Below are 13,129 nucleotides of genomic sequence, written 5' to 3'. Positions count from 1 at the left end.
TGGGAAAGATGTATTGAGGTGATTGGTGAATGGGTGAAGAAGAGAGAGAGAGGTGGGGTAGGTGGGGATCCTGTAGGGTCCACAGATCCTGAGGTGTCAAGGATTTCTCATCCCTGCACCATGTGGCGTGCAAAATGCCCCTTGCTGCCAATCTTGCCGTTAAACGCCAGGCTGCTGCCCATTTCTGGCGTTTAACGCCAGCTTCTTACCCATTCCTGGCGTTAAACGCCAGTCTGGTGCCCATTCCTGATGTTAAACGCTCAGAATGGTGCCAGACTGGGCGTTTAATGCCCATTCTGCTACCCTTACTGTCGTTTAAACGCCAGTAAGTTTCTCCTCCAGGGTGTTCTATTTTTTATTCTGTTTTTCCTTCTGTTTTTGATTTTTCAATTGTTTTTGTGACTTCACATGATCATCAACCTATAGAAAATATAAAATAACAAAAGAAAATAGAAATTTAACATAGATAATTAAAGATTGGGTTGCCTCCCAACAAGCGCTTCTTTAATGTCAATAGCTTGACAGTGGGCTCTCATGGAGCCTCACAGATGTTCAGAGCAATGTTGGAACCTCCCAACACCAAACTTAGAGTTTGACTGTGGGGGCTCTGTTTGACTCTGTATTGAGAGAAGCTCTTCATGCTTCCTCTCCATGGTGACAGAGGGATATCTTTGAGCTTTAAACACAATGGAGTCTTCATTCACTTGAATGATCAATTCTCCTCTGTCAACATCAATCACAGCTTTTGCTGTGGCTAGGAAGGGTCTGCCAAGGATGATGGATTCATCCCTACACTTCCCAGTCTCTAGGATTATGAAATCAGCAGGGATGTAATAGTTTTCAACATTTACCAAGACATCCTCTACAAGTCCATAAGCCTGTTTCTTTGAATTGTCTGCCATCTCCAGTGAGATTATTGCAGCTTGTACCTCAATGATCCCTAACTTCTCCATTACAGAGAGAGGCATAAGGTTTATACTTGATCCCAGGTCACACAGAGCCTTCTCAAAGGTCATGGTTCCTATGGTACAAGGGATGGAGAATTTTCCAGGGTCTTGTCTCTTCAGAGGTAATTTTTGCCTAGTCAAGTCATCCAATTCTTTGATGAGCAATGGAGGTTCATCCTCCCAAGTCTCATTACCAAACAACTTGGCATTTAGCTTCATGATTGCTCCAAGGTACTTAGCAACTTGCTCTTCAATAACATCTTCATCCTCTTCAGAGGAAGAATACTCATCAGAGCTCATGAATGGCAGAAGTAAATTCAATAGAATCTCTATGGTCTCAGTCTGAGCCTCAGATTCCCATGGTTCTTCATTAGGGAACTCCTTGGAGGTCAGTGGACGTCCATTGAGGTATTCCTCATTGGAGATTACTGCCTCTTCCTCCTCTCCAGGTTCGGTCATGTGAGATGTGTTTATGGCCTTGCACTCTCTCTTTGGATTCTCTTCTGTATTGCTTGGGAGAGTACTAGGAGGGAGTTCAGTGATTTTCTTACTCAGCTGACCCACTTGTGCCTCCAAATTTCTAATGGAAGATCTTGTTTCAGTCATGAAACTTTGAGTGGTTTTGATTAGATCAGAGACAATGGTTGCTAAGTCAGAGTGGCTTTGCTTAGAATTCTCTGTTTGTTGCTGAGAAGATGATGGAAAAGGCTTGCTATTGCTAAACCTTTTTCTTCCACCATTATTATTGTTGAAACCTTGTTGAGGTCTCCTTCCATGAGAGATTTGGATGATTTCTCCATGAAGGATTATAGGTGTTTCCATAGGGTTCTCCCATGTAATTCACCTCTTCCATTGCTGGGTTCTCAGGATCATAAGCTTCTTCTTCAGAGGAAGCTTCCTTAGTGCTGCCTGTTGCTGCTTGCATTTCAGACAGACTCTGAGAAATCATATTGACTTGTTGGGTCAATATTTTATTCTGAGCCAATATGGCATTCAGAGTATCGATCTCAAGAACTCCTTTCTTCTGATTTGTCCCATTATTCACAGGATTCCTTTCAGAAGTGTACATGAATTGGTTATTTGCAACCATTTCAATGAGTTCATGAGCTTCTGCAGGCGTCTTCTTCAGATGAACAGATCCTCCAATAGAGCTATCCAATGACATCTTGGATAGTTCAGACAGACCATCATAGAAAATTCCTATGATGCTCCATTTAGAAAGCATGTCAGAAGGAAATCTTCTGATTAATTGCTTGTATCTTTCCCAAGCTTCATAGAGGGATTCACCTTCCTTCTGTCTGAAGGTTTGGACTTCCACTCTAAGCTTGCTCAATTTTTGAGGTGGAAAGAACTTTGCCAAGAAGGCATTGACTAGCTTATCCCAAGAGTTCAGGCTTTCTTTAGGTTGTTAATCCAACCATGTCCTAGCTCTGTCTCTTACAGCAAAAGGAAAAAGCATAAGTCTGTAGACTTCAGGGTCAACCCCATTGGTCTTGACAGTGTCACAGATTTGCAAGAATTCAGCTAAGAACTGATGAGGATCTTCCCATGAAAGTCCATGAAACTTGCACTTCTGTTGCATTAGAGAAACTAATTGAGGCTTAAGCTTAAAGTTGTTTGCTCCAATGGCAGGGATTGAGATGCTTCTCCCATAGAAGTCGGGAGTAGATGCAGTAAAGTCACCAAGCACCTTCCTTGCATTGTTGGCATTGTTGTTTTCGGCTGCCATGGTTTCTTCTTCCTTGAAAAGCTCTGTTAGGCCCTCTAAAGAGAGATGTTCTTTAGCTTCTCTTAGCTTTCTCTTCAAGGTCCTTTCAGGTTCAGGATCAGCTTGAACAAGTATGCCTTTATCTTTATTCCTACTCATATGAAAGAGAAGAGAACAAGAAAGTAGAGAATCCTCTATGTCACAGTATAGAGATTCCTTGAGGTGTCAGAGGAAAAGTAGAATAGAAGGAGGAGGTAGATGGAAGAGAATTCGAACATATAAAGAAGGAGGGAGTTCGAATTGTACCTTGAGGAGGAGTGTTAGTCCTTTAAATAGAAGGATGTGAGAAGAGGGGAAGAATTTTCGAAAATTAAAGTAAAAGATTTTGAAATAATTAAAAAGAAATTTTGAAAATTTGATTGATGATTTTCGAAAATTAAGATTGGGAAAGAAATTAAGTGATCTTTGAAAAAGATTTTGAAATTAGAAATAAAAAAGATATGATTGAGAGTTAATTTTGAAAAAGATTTGATTGAGAAGATATGATTGAGAAGATATGATTGAAAATCAATTTAGAAAAAGAAAGTTTTTAAAATTAAAGTTGATTACTTGACTAACAAGAAATTAAAAGATATGATTCTTAAAATTTAAAATTTGATTCTTTCTTAATAGGCAAGTAACGACTTGAAAATTTTGAAGTAAATCTTTAATTATAACATGGATTTTCGAAAAAAAAAAAATGGAAAGAAATTGATTTTGAAGAGATATAATTGAAAAGATGTGATTTGAAAAAGATTTGATTTTGAAAAATTATGAAGATTTGAAAAAAATCTAAATTAAAAACAAAATCTTCCCTCTAGTGTCATCCTGGCATTAAACGCCCAAAATGGCATCCATTCTGGCGTTTAACGCCCAAAACTCTACCTTTTTGGGCGTTAAACGCCCAGCCAGGTACCCTGGCTGGCGTTTAAACGCCAGTTTTCCTTCTTCACTGGGCGTTTTGAACGCCTAGCTTTTTCTGTTTGATTCCTCTGCTGAATGTTCTGAATCTTCAATTCTCTGTATTATTGACTTGAAAAGACACGATTTTGAATTTTTTTTTGAATTTTTAATGATGAGAAACAATCAAAATACAACTAATCTTAGGAAACTCAAATCAAACAATGCATGCAGGACACCAAACTTAAAAATTTTCATATAAGAGACACTAACAAATTGAGAATGCATATGAGAAACAACAAAACACACAAAATAAGCGAATTTAAAGATCAGAGCACTGAAATCATCAAGAACAACTTGAAGATCAATGAAGAACATATTGCATGTATTCGAAAAATGCAAGAAGAATAAAAACATGCAATTGACACCAAACTTAAAAATTGATACTAGACTCAAACAAGAAACATAAAATATTTTTGATTTTTATGGTTTTATAAATTTTTTTGTGATTTTCGAAACTTATATGGAAAAAGAAAATAAAGAGAATCAAAACTTTTAATGAGAATTCTAGGAATCATGCAATGTTAGTCTAAAGCTTCAGTCTAAAAAGATTAGACATGTTTGGCCAAGCTTCAGCAGGACATTACATTCAGCAGCTAAATTGATGAGAATCAATCAGCTTTTGTGATGCTAAGAACATCACCTTGAAACTCTAGAATTCATTCTTAAAAATTCTGAAAAGTACCAAATCTAAGCAACAAGATGAACCGTTAGTTGTCCAAACTCGAACAATCCCCAACAAGGGCGCCAAAAACATGGTATGCAAAATTGTGATCATCAATGGCGCCATCATCATGGTACGCACAATTGTAATCTCAACTCTTTATCACAACTCCGCACAACTAACCAGCAAGTGCACTGGGTCGTCCAAGTAATAAACCTTACGTGAGTAAGGGTCGATCCCATGGAGATTGTCGGCTTGAAGCAAGCTATGGTCACCTTGTAAATCTCAGTCAGGCGGATTCAAATGGTTATGGAGAATTGATAATTAAAAGATAAATAAAACATAAAATAAAGATAGAGATACTTATGTAATTCTTTGGTTGGAATTTCAGATAAGCGTATGAAGATGCTTTGTTCCTCCTGAACCTCTGCTTTCCTATTGCCTTCTTCCAATCATTCATACTCCTTTCCATGGCAAGCTTTATGTTGGGCATCACCGTTGTCAATGGCTACTTCCCGTCCTCTCAGTGAAAACGTTCCAAATGCGCTGTCACCGCACGACTAATCATCTGTCGGTTCTCGATCATGTCGGAATAGGATCCGTTGATCCTTTTGCGTCTGTCACACGCCCCACAATCGCGAGTTTGAAGCTCGTCACAGTCATCCCTTCCCAGATCCTACTCGGAATACCACTGACAAGGTTTAGACATTCCGGATCTCAGGAATGGCCGCCAATAATTCTAGCCTATACCATGAAGGTTCCAATCTTAGATTAGAAACCCAAGAGATACGCATTCAAGCCATTGCTAGTAGAACAGAGATGGTTGTCAGGCACATGTTCATAGGTGAGAATGATGATGAGTGTCACGGATCATCACATCCATCAAGTTGAAGAACGAATGAATATCTTGGAGAAGAAATAGACTTGAGTTGAATAGAAAAACAATAGTACTTTGTATTAATTTTTGAAGAACAACAGAGCTCCACACCTTAATCTATGGTGTGTAGAAACTCCACCGTTGAAAATACATAAGAACAAGGTCTAGGCATGGCCGAATGGCCAGCCTCCAAACGTGTCTAAGATAGCATAAGGCTTCTCAAAGATCCATGGTATCCAAATACAATAGCAAAAGGTCCTATTTATAGAAAACTGGTAGCCTAGGGTTTACAGAAATCAGTAATTAATGCATAAATCTTCTTCCGGGCCCACTTGGTATGTGCTTGGGCTGATCATTGAAGCTTCCATGTGTAGAGACTTTTCTTGGAGTTAAACGCCAGCTTTTGTGCCAGTTTGGGCGTTTAACTCCAGCTTTTGTGCCAATTTTGGAGTTAAACGCCAGAATTCTTGAGCTGACTTGGAACACCGGTTTGGGCCATCAAATCTCGGGCAAAGTATGGACTATTATATATTGCTGGAAAGCCCAGGATGTCTACTTTCCAACGCAATTAAGAGCGTGCCAATTGGGCTTCTGTAGCTCCAGATAATCCACTTTGAGTGTAGGGAGGTCAGAATCCAATAGCATCTGCAGTCCTTTTTCAGCCTCTGAATCAGATTTTTGCTCAGGTCCCTCAATTTCAGCCAGAAAATACCTGAAATCACAGAAAAATACACAAACTCATAGTAAAGTCCAGAAAAGTGAATTTTATTTAAAAACTAATAAAAACATAATAAAAACTAACTAAAATATATTAAAAACATACTAAAAACAATGCCAAAAAGCGTATAAATTATCCGCTCATCAGATCTCCTCACCAAGTCCAACTTAGGACTATAAACCAAAGTTCTAGGTAGGAGACACCCAACCATGGTAATATCCTTCTAGCTTTCTCTCTTTTACTTTTTTTTTCACGAATAATTGGCAATATTGCTAGGTTGGTTAGATTTATTTTGATGTTTGTTAAGTGATTTTAGTGAAATAATGTGTTTTTAGGAGTTTTATGATGATTTGGGACTTGAAAACCTGTTTTGGATGTCATGTTTGATGCCTTAGAGGCAAAATTTTTGTTGCGGGAATAGAGACCTGTGCGTATGCAAAGCCTTGTGCGTCCTCACAGTTCCCCTGTTTTTCAGTTCCTATGCGTGCGCACAGCTAAATACGCATGCACACCCTTAAACACTCCCTCTGTTCCCAGCACGTGCACAGCTTGTGCGTAGGATCACTACCCCTTTCTCTCCTTCTGTGCGTCCGCACACCATGCATGCGGCCAGACACATCCCCTTTAAAAAAAAATCTCTTGTGCGAGCGCATCGCTTTGTGCGCTCACACAGCTTGAACAATCCCCCTGGCCAAAGCGCACACATAGGCTGTGCGTGTGAACCCAACCCTTTTTCTTCTTTTATGTGAGCGCACACCCTCCTGTGCACCCGCACAGGCTGCAATTCCCCTTCTGTCCGCAGCGTCCGCATGACCTTGTGCGTGCACATACCTTTCATTCTTTTTCCCTATCCGCGTCCGCACACGACCTTGTGCATCCGCACAGGTCACTTTTCGAACGTTAATTCGAAAAGAGGAGTGTTGTGCTTTAGTTTCCAACCCACACCCCAAACCTTTCTTCTTCTTCTCTCTGAAACCAACCTCTCCTCCTCACACCACCACTTCCCTCCACCCCACGACCAACCACCACTGGCAAACCCCCGTGCCGCCATCGCCCCTCTCTCTCTCTCTTCCTTTTTCCTTCTTCCCTCTCTTCCACATTTCCTCTTCTCTCTCTTCCCTGTCCCTGCCACCGGGTCACAGCCCTAGGCTGTACCTTCAGTCCGGCAACTTCACCAGCAGCGGCGAGCTCCTATGCCGCCGTGACGTTCACCACCTCCCACTCTCCATCTACTTCCTTCCTTCCTTCTGCATTACAGGTTTCAACCCCTGTTTCCCTGTTCCTGTTCCATTTCCACTGTTTTATTTTACATATTTTTAATTTGATTTTTAATTTTGTTTTAGTCATTAAGTGGTTATAGGTTAGTTGATTTCTGTTTCGGATTGAATGTTGCTGACGCTGGCTGATTATTTGGATTTTGCTGGGACTGAACTCTATTGTGTATAAACTGTGAATGTGAACTATGACTGCTGCCATGTATATTAATCTGTGTTTGCTGGTTATTATCTCTGCACATATTATGCTTGTTGAAATGCCTGAATGGGATTTTTGAATCTACTTCTGTGTCTGATCAACACCGATTTTGAATTTTCCTCCGTTCTGTATTCTTACTTCTTACGTGTGCAATTTTTCTATTCTTGAGAATGCTGCCTAAGATTGATTGATTTATGCACTCTGTGTTTAAGTTGGAAAACCAATTTGAAATTGAAATTTTACAGCTATGTTTCTTCTGTTTGGTGTCCATTGTACTGTGCATGCCACATTTTACTTGATGAATTGCTAGCTGAGCACTTAGTTGTTAGCTTTTGCCGAGATATCAAACTGAACCTGAATTTTGCAGCCGGGTATATTATTGAGCCGAAATTCATTCTGTCTGATGCATGTGCAAGTGAATAACATGCTAGTTACTGCATTATATGCTAACTGCCCACTGCTTTTTGTTCCAAAGCCAAATTAGAATTAATCTTGACATTTTGGAATCTGTCTGGTACCTTTTTCCAGCAGTACACATGATGTTTGTTTTGTGAATTGATCAAATGCTTATTCATGTATCTTTAATATCAATGAAAATATACATAGCAACTTGTTTCTTTATGTTTTTGAGCAGTGCACCTTGTTTTTCAATCAAGCATTGCTTTGGCCAAGAGATTATGTATATGGGATCATTTCTTACTTATCAACATGAATATGTCATGCTTTCACTATGGCTTTGATTCTTGCCTTTTGTGTCAAATTCTGCAAACTCTTTCAATTTCCAAGGCACAGTTGCAACTATCATTTCTTTCAATTCAATTCACTTGAATCACACACCTGAGTCATGTATACCCTTTAATTGTTGATTACTCTCTTTTATGACACTTAGGTTGCTTGATTTTGGGGAAGTGCATTTTCTTTTGAACATTCAACTATTTTATACATGTTTTCCCCCAATTGAGTGTTTGTTTATCTGATTGGCTCTTAATTGAATTGTTTGATTATATCCTTCTTCTTCTTGTGAATTTTATCTGTTTCTCCTGAGTTGTATTCTATTTTTGTCTTTTTCAGGATGGCCCACAAAAGAAAGGAGAAAGCCAACCCCTTGGCTCGTCCTCCTCCTGTGCCTCCAAGTGACCAACCAGACACATTCATTAACTCTGAAGCCCAAGAACAATATAAGAAATTGGAAAAATGGGCCTTCCATTATGAGAGAAAGCTCAACCTGCCTGAGAAATATGCGGACCAGATTCTCATTCGACTAAATTTTTATCATTGGGAATTTGTAAAATTCGACCCGGTGGAAGTAAATGAACACCAGGTCAAGGAATTTTATGCAAATTTCCGCAAGAGGGATGCCCAAACTATTTTTCTAAGAGGTGTCACCTTGGACACCTCTAATACTGCTTTAGAGGCCCTCTTGGATATTCCGCATATTCCTTCGGCTCGAGACGCTTACACTCAAATAATGACGGACGTGACAATGGGCAAGATTTCTTTGGATGTGGTCCTGGAAAAGATTGGCCAGCCTGAGGCTAGATGGGAATATGGTGCGTAGAAATCGTGAAGGTTCATTCCTTGGTAACGGCGCTAAAAACTTAATACGCATGTTCATAATCTTAGTTCTTTGTCACAACTTCGCACAACTAACCAGCAAGTGCACTGGGTCGTCCAAGTAATAAACCTTACGTGAGTAAGGGTCGATCCCACGGAGATTGTCAGCTTGAAGCAAGCTATGGTCATCTTGCAAATCTTAGTCAGGCAGATTCATATGGTTATGGATTTTTGATAATTAAAATATAATTAAAATATAAATAAAACGTAAATTAAAGATAGAGATACTTATGTAATTCATTGGTGAGAGTTTCAGATAAGCATATGAAGATGCTTGTTCCTCCTGAACCTCTGCTTTCCTATTGTCTTCATCCAATCATTCATACTCCTTTCTATGGCAAGCTGTATGTTAAGCGTCAATGTTGTCAATGGCTACATCCTGTCCTCTCAGTGAAAATGGTCCAATGCGCTGTCACTGCATGGCTAATCATCTATCGGTTCTCGATCATACTGGAATAGGATCCATTGATCCTTTTGCGTCTGTCACTACGCCCAGCACTCGCGAGTTTAAAGCTCGTCGCAACCATCCCTTCCCAGATCCTACTCGGAATACCACAGACAAGGTTTAGACTTTCCAGATCTCAAGAATGGCCGTCCATGGATTCTAACTTATTCCACGAAGACTCTGATTAAGGAATCCCAGAGATATTCATTCAATCTAAGGTAGACCGGAAGTGGTTGTCAGGCACGCGTTCATAGGTTGGGAATGATGATGACTGTCACGATCATCACATTCATATTGAAGTGCGAATGAATATCTTAGAATCGGAATGAGTTTGAATTGAATAGAAAAATGATAGTACTTTGTATTAATTCATGAGGAACAACAGAGCGCCACACCTTAATCTATGGTGTGTAGAAACTCTACCGTTGAGAATACATAAGAGCAAGGTCCAGGCATGGCCGAGTGGCCAGCCCTCATAAAGGTCTAAGATAGCATAAAAATGATCAAAGATGTCTAATACAATAGTAAAAGGTCCTATTATATCAGACTAGTTACTAGGGTTTACAGAAATGAGTAAATGATGCAGAAATCCACTTCTGGGACCCACTTGGTGTGTGCTTGGGCTGAGCATTGAGCTTTACACGTGTAGAGGCTTCTCTTGGAGTTGAACGCCAGTTTATAACCTGTTTCTGGCGTTTAACTCCACTTTGCAACCTATTTCTGGCGTTTAACTCTAGAATGCAACATGGAACTGGCGTTGAACGCCAGTTTGTGTCATCTAAACTCGGGCAAAGTATAGACTATTATACATTGCTGGAAAGTCCTGGATGTCTACTTTCCAACGCAATTGAGAGCGCGCCATTTGAAGTTCTGTAGCTCCAGAAAATCCACTTTGAGTGCAGGGAGGTCAGAATCCAGCAGCATCTGCAGTCCTTCTTCAATCTTTGAATCTGATTTTTGCTCAAGTCCCTCAATTTCAGCCAGAAAATACCTGAAATCACAGAAAAATACACAAACTCATAGTAAAGTCCAGAAATGGGATTTTTCATTAAAAACTAATAAAAATATACTAAAAACTAACTAAATCATACTAAAAACTATGTAAAAATAATGCCAAAAAACGTGTAAATTATCCGCTCATCACAATACCAAACTTAAATTGTTGCTTGTCCCCAAGCAACTGAAAATCAAATAGGATAAAAAGAAGAGAATATACTATGAATTCCAAAATATCAATGAAACTTAGCTCCAATCAGATGAGCGGGACTAGTAGCTTTTTGCCTCTTGAATAGTTTTGGCATCTCACTTTATCCATTGAAGTTCAGAATGATTGGCATCTATAGGAACTTAGAATTCAGATAGTGTTATTGATTCTCCTAGTTCAGTATGTTGATTCTTGAACACAGCTACTTTATGAGTCTCTGCCGCGGCCCTAAGCACTTTGTTTTCCAGTATTACCACCGGATACATAAATGCCACAAACACATAACTGGGTGAACCTTTTCAGATTGTGACTCAGCTTTGCTAGAGTCCCCAATTAGAGGTGTCCAGGGTTCTTAAGCATACTCTTCTTTTTTCTTTGGACCTCGACTTTAACTGCTCAGTCTCAAGTTTTCACTTGACACCTTCACGCCACAAGCACATGGTTAGGGACAGCTTGGTTTAGCCGCTTAGGCCAGGATTTTATTCCTTTAGGCCCTCCTATCCACTGATGCTCAAAGCCTTGGATCCTTTTTACCCTTGCCTTTTGGTTTTAAGGGCTATTGGCTTTTTCTGCTTGCTTTTTCTTTTTCTTTTTCTTTTTTTTTTTACTTTTTTTTCGCCATTTTCTTTTTTTTTTCTTTTTTTTTCTGCAAGCTTTTGTATTCACTACTTTTTCTTGCTTCAAGAATCATTTTTATGATTTTTCAGATTATTAAATAACATGTCTCCTTTTTCATCATTCTTTCAAGAGCCAACATATTTAACATTCATAAACAATAATTTCAAAAGACATATGCACTGTTCAGGCATTCATTCAGAAAACAAAAAGTATTGTCACCACATCAAAATAACTAAACTAGTTTCAAGGATGAATTCAAAACCATGTACTTCTTGTTCTTTTGTAATTAAAGCATTTTTCATTTAAGAAAGATGATGTATTCATAAGACATTCATAGCTTTAAGACATAGACACTTAAACACTAGTGATCATGTAATAAGACACAAACATAAATAAACATAAAGCATAATAAACAAAAAACAGTAAAATAAATAGACAAGGAGATTAAGGAATGAGTCCACTTTAGTAAGGGTGGCGTCTTCCTCTTCTTGAAGAAATAATGGTGCTTTTGAGCTCCTCTATGTCTCTTCCTTGCCTTTGTTGCTCCTCCCTCACAGCTCTTTGATCTTCTCTAATCTCATGAAGGATGATGGAGTGCTCTTGATGCTCCACCCTTAGTTGTCCCATGTTGGAACTTAATTCTCCTAGGGAGGTGTTAATTTGCTCCCAATAGTTTTGTGGAGGAAGGTGCATCCCTTGAGGCATCTCAGGGATTTCATGGTGGGGGATTTCCTCATGCTCTTGTTGAGGTCCATGATCTCTTATTTGCTCCATCCTTTTCTTAGTGTTGGGCTTGTCCTCTTCAATGAGGATGTCTCCCTCTATGTCAATTTCAGCCGAATTGCAGAGGTGGCATATGAGGTGAGGAAAGGCTAACCTTGCCCAAGTGGAGGACTTGTCAGCCACCTTGTAAAGTTCTTGAGGTATAATCTCATGAACTTTCACCTCCTCTCCAATCATGATACTATGGATTATGATGGCCCGGTCTATAGTAACTTCAGACAGGTTACTAGTAGGAATGATTGAGCGTTGAATGAACTCTAACCATCCCCTAGCCACTGGTTTGAGGTCATGCCTTCTTAATTGAACCGACTTGCCTCTTGAGTCAATTTTCCATTGAGCTCCTTCCTCACATATGTCTATGAGGACTTGGTCCAACCTTTGATCAAAGTTGACCCTTCTTGTGTAGGGGCATGCATTCTCTTCCATCATTGGCGAGTTGAACGCCAGCCTTACATTTTCCGGACTGAAGTCTAAGTATTTCCCCCGAACTATGGTAAGACAATGCTTTGGATTCGGGTTCACACTTTGATCATGGTTCCTAGGGATCCATGTATTTGCATAGAACTCTTGAACCATTAAGATCCCGACTTGTTGAATGGGGTTGGTGAGAACTTCCCAACCTCTTCTTTGGATCTCAAGTTGGATCTCTAGATACTCATTATTTTTGAGCTTGAAAGGAACCTCAGGGATCACTTTCTTCTTGGCCACAACTTCATAGAAGTGGTCTTGATGGACCTTTGAGATGAATCTCTCCATCTCTCTGGGCTCAGAGGTGGAAGTAATTGCCTTCCCTTTCCTCTTTCTTGAGGTTTCTCTGGCCTTAAGAGCCATTAATGGTTATGGAAAGACAAAAAGCTATACTTTTACCACACCAAACTTAAAATGTTTGCTCGTCTCCGAGCAAAAGAAGAAAGAAGAAAGGAGATGAAGAAGAGAAATGGAGGAGAGGGAGAGAGGAGTGTATTCGGCCAAGGGAAAGAAGAGAGGGTTGTGTTGTGTGAAAATGAAGAAGGAATGAGGGGTTTATATAGGAGTGTGGGGAGGGTTAAGGTTCGGCCATTAGGGTTGGGTTTGGGAGG

At 39.7% G+C, this 13,129-nt stretch overlaps 1 non-coding gene across 1 annotated transcript; it reads left to right on the top strand.

Annotated features, from left to right (window-relative positions):
- The first annotated feature begins 2,166 nt into the window (after window positions 1-2,166).
- On the top strand, window positions 2,167-2,274 carry LOC148571751 (small nucleolar RNA R71). The gene has a single exon (XR_015908678.1). It is a non-coding gene; the product is annotated as a small nucleolar RNA R71 (small nucleolar RNA).
- The last annotated feature ends 10,855 nt before the right edge of the window (window positions 2,275-13,129 follow it).

The sequence above is a fragment of the Arachis ipaensis genome, chromosome B3 (genome assembly GCF_059453495.1).
Source record: "Arachis ipaensis isolate K30076 ecotype BB chromosome B3, ASM5945349v1, whole genome shotgun sequence".
Classification (NCBI taxonomy): Eukaryota; Viridiplantae; Streptophyta; class Magnoliopsida; order Fabales; family Fabaceae; genus Arachis; species Arachis ipaensis.
Note: the sequence above shows the minus strand (reverse complement) of the source record. Positions and strands in the feature narration are given on the sequence as shown.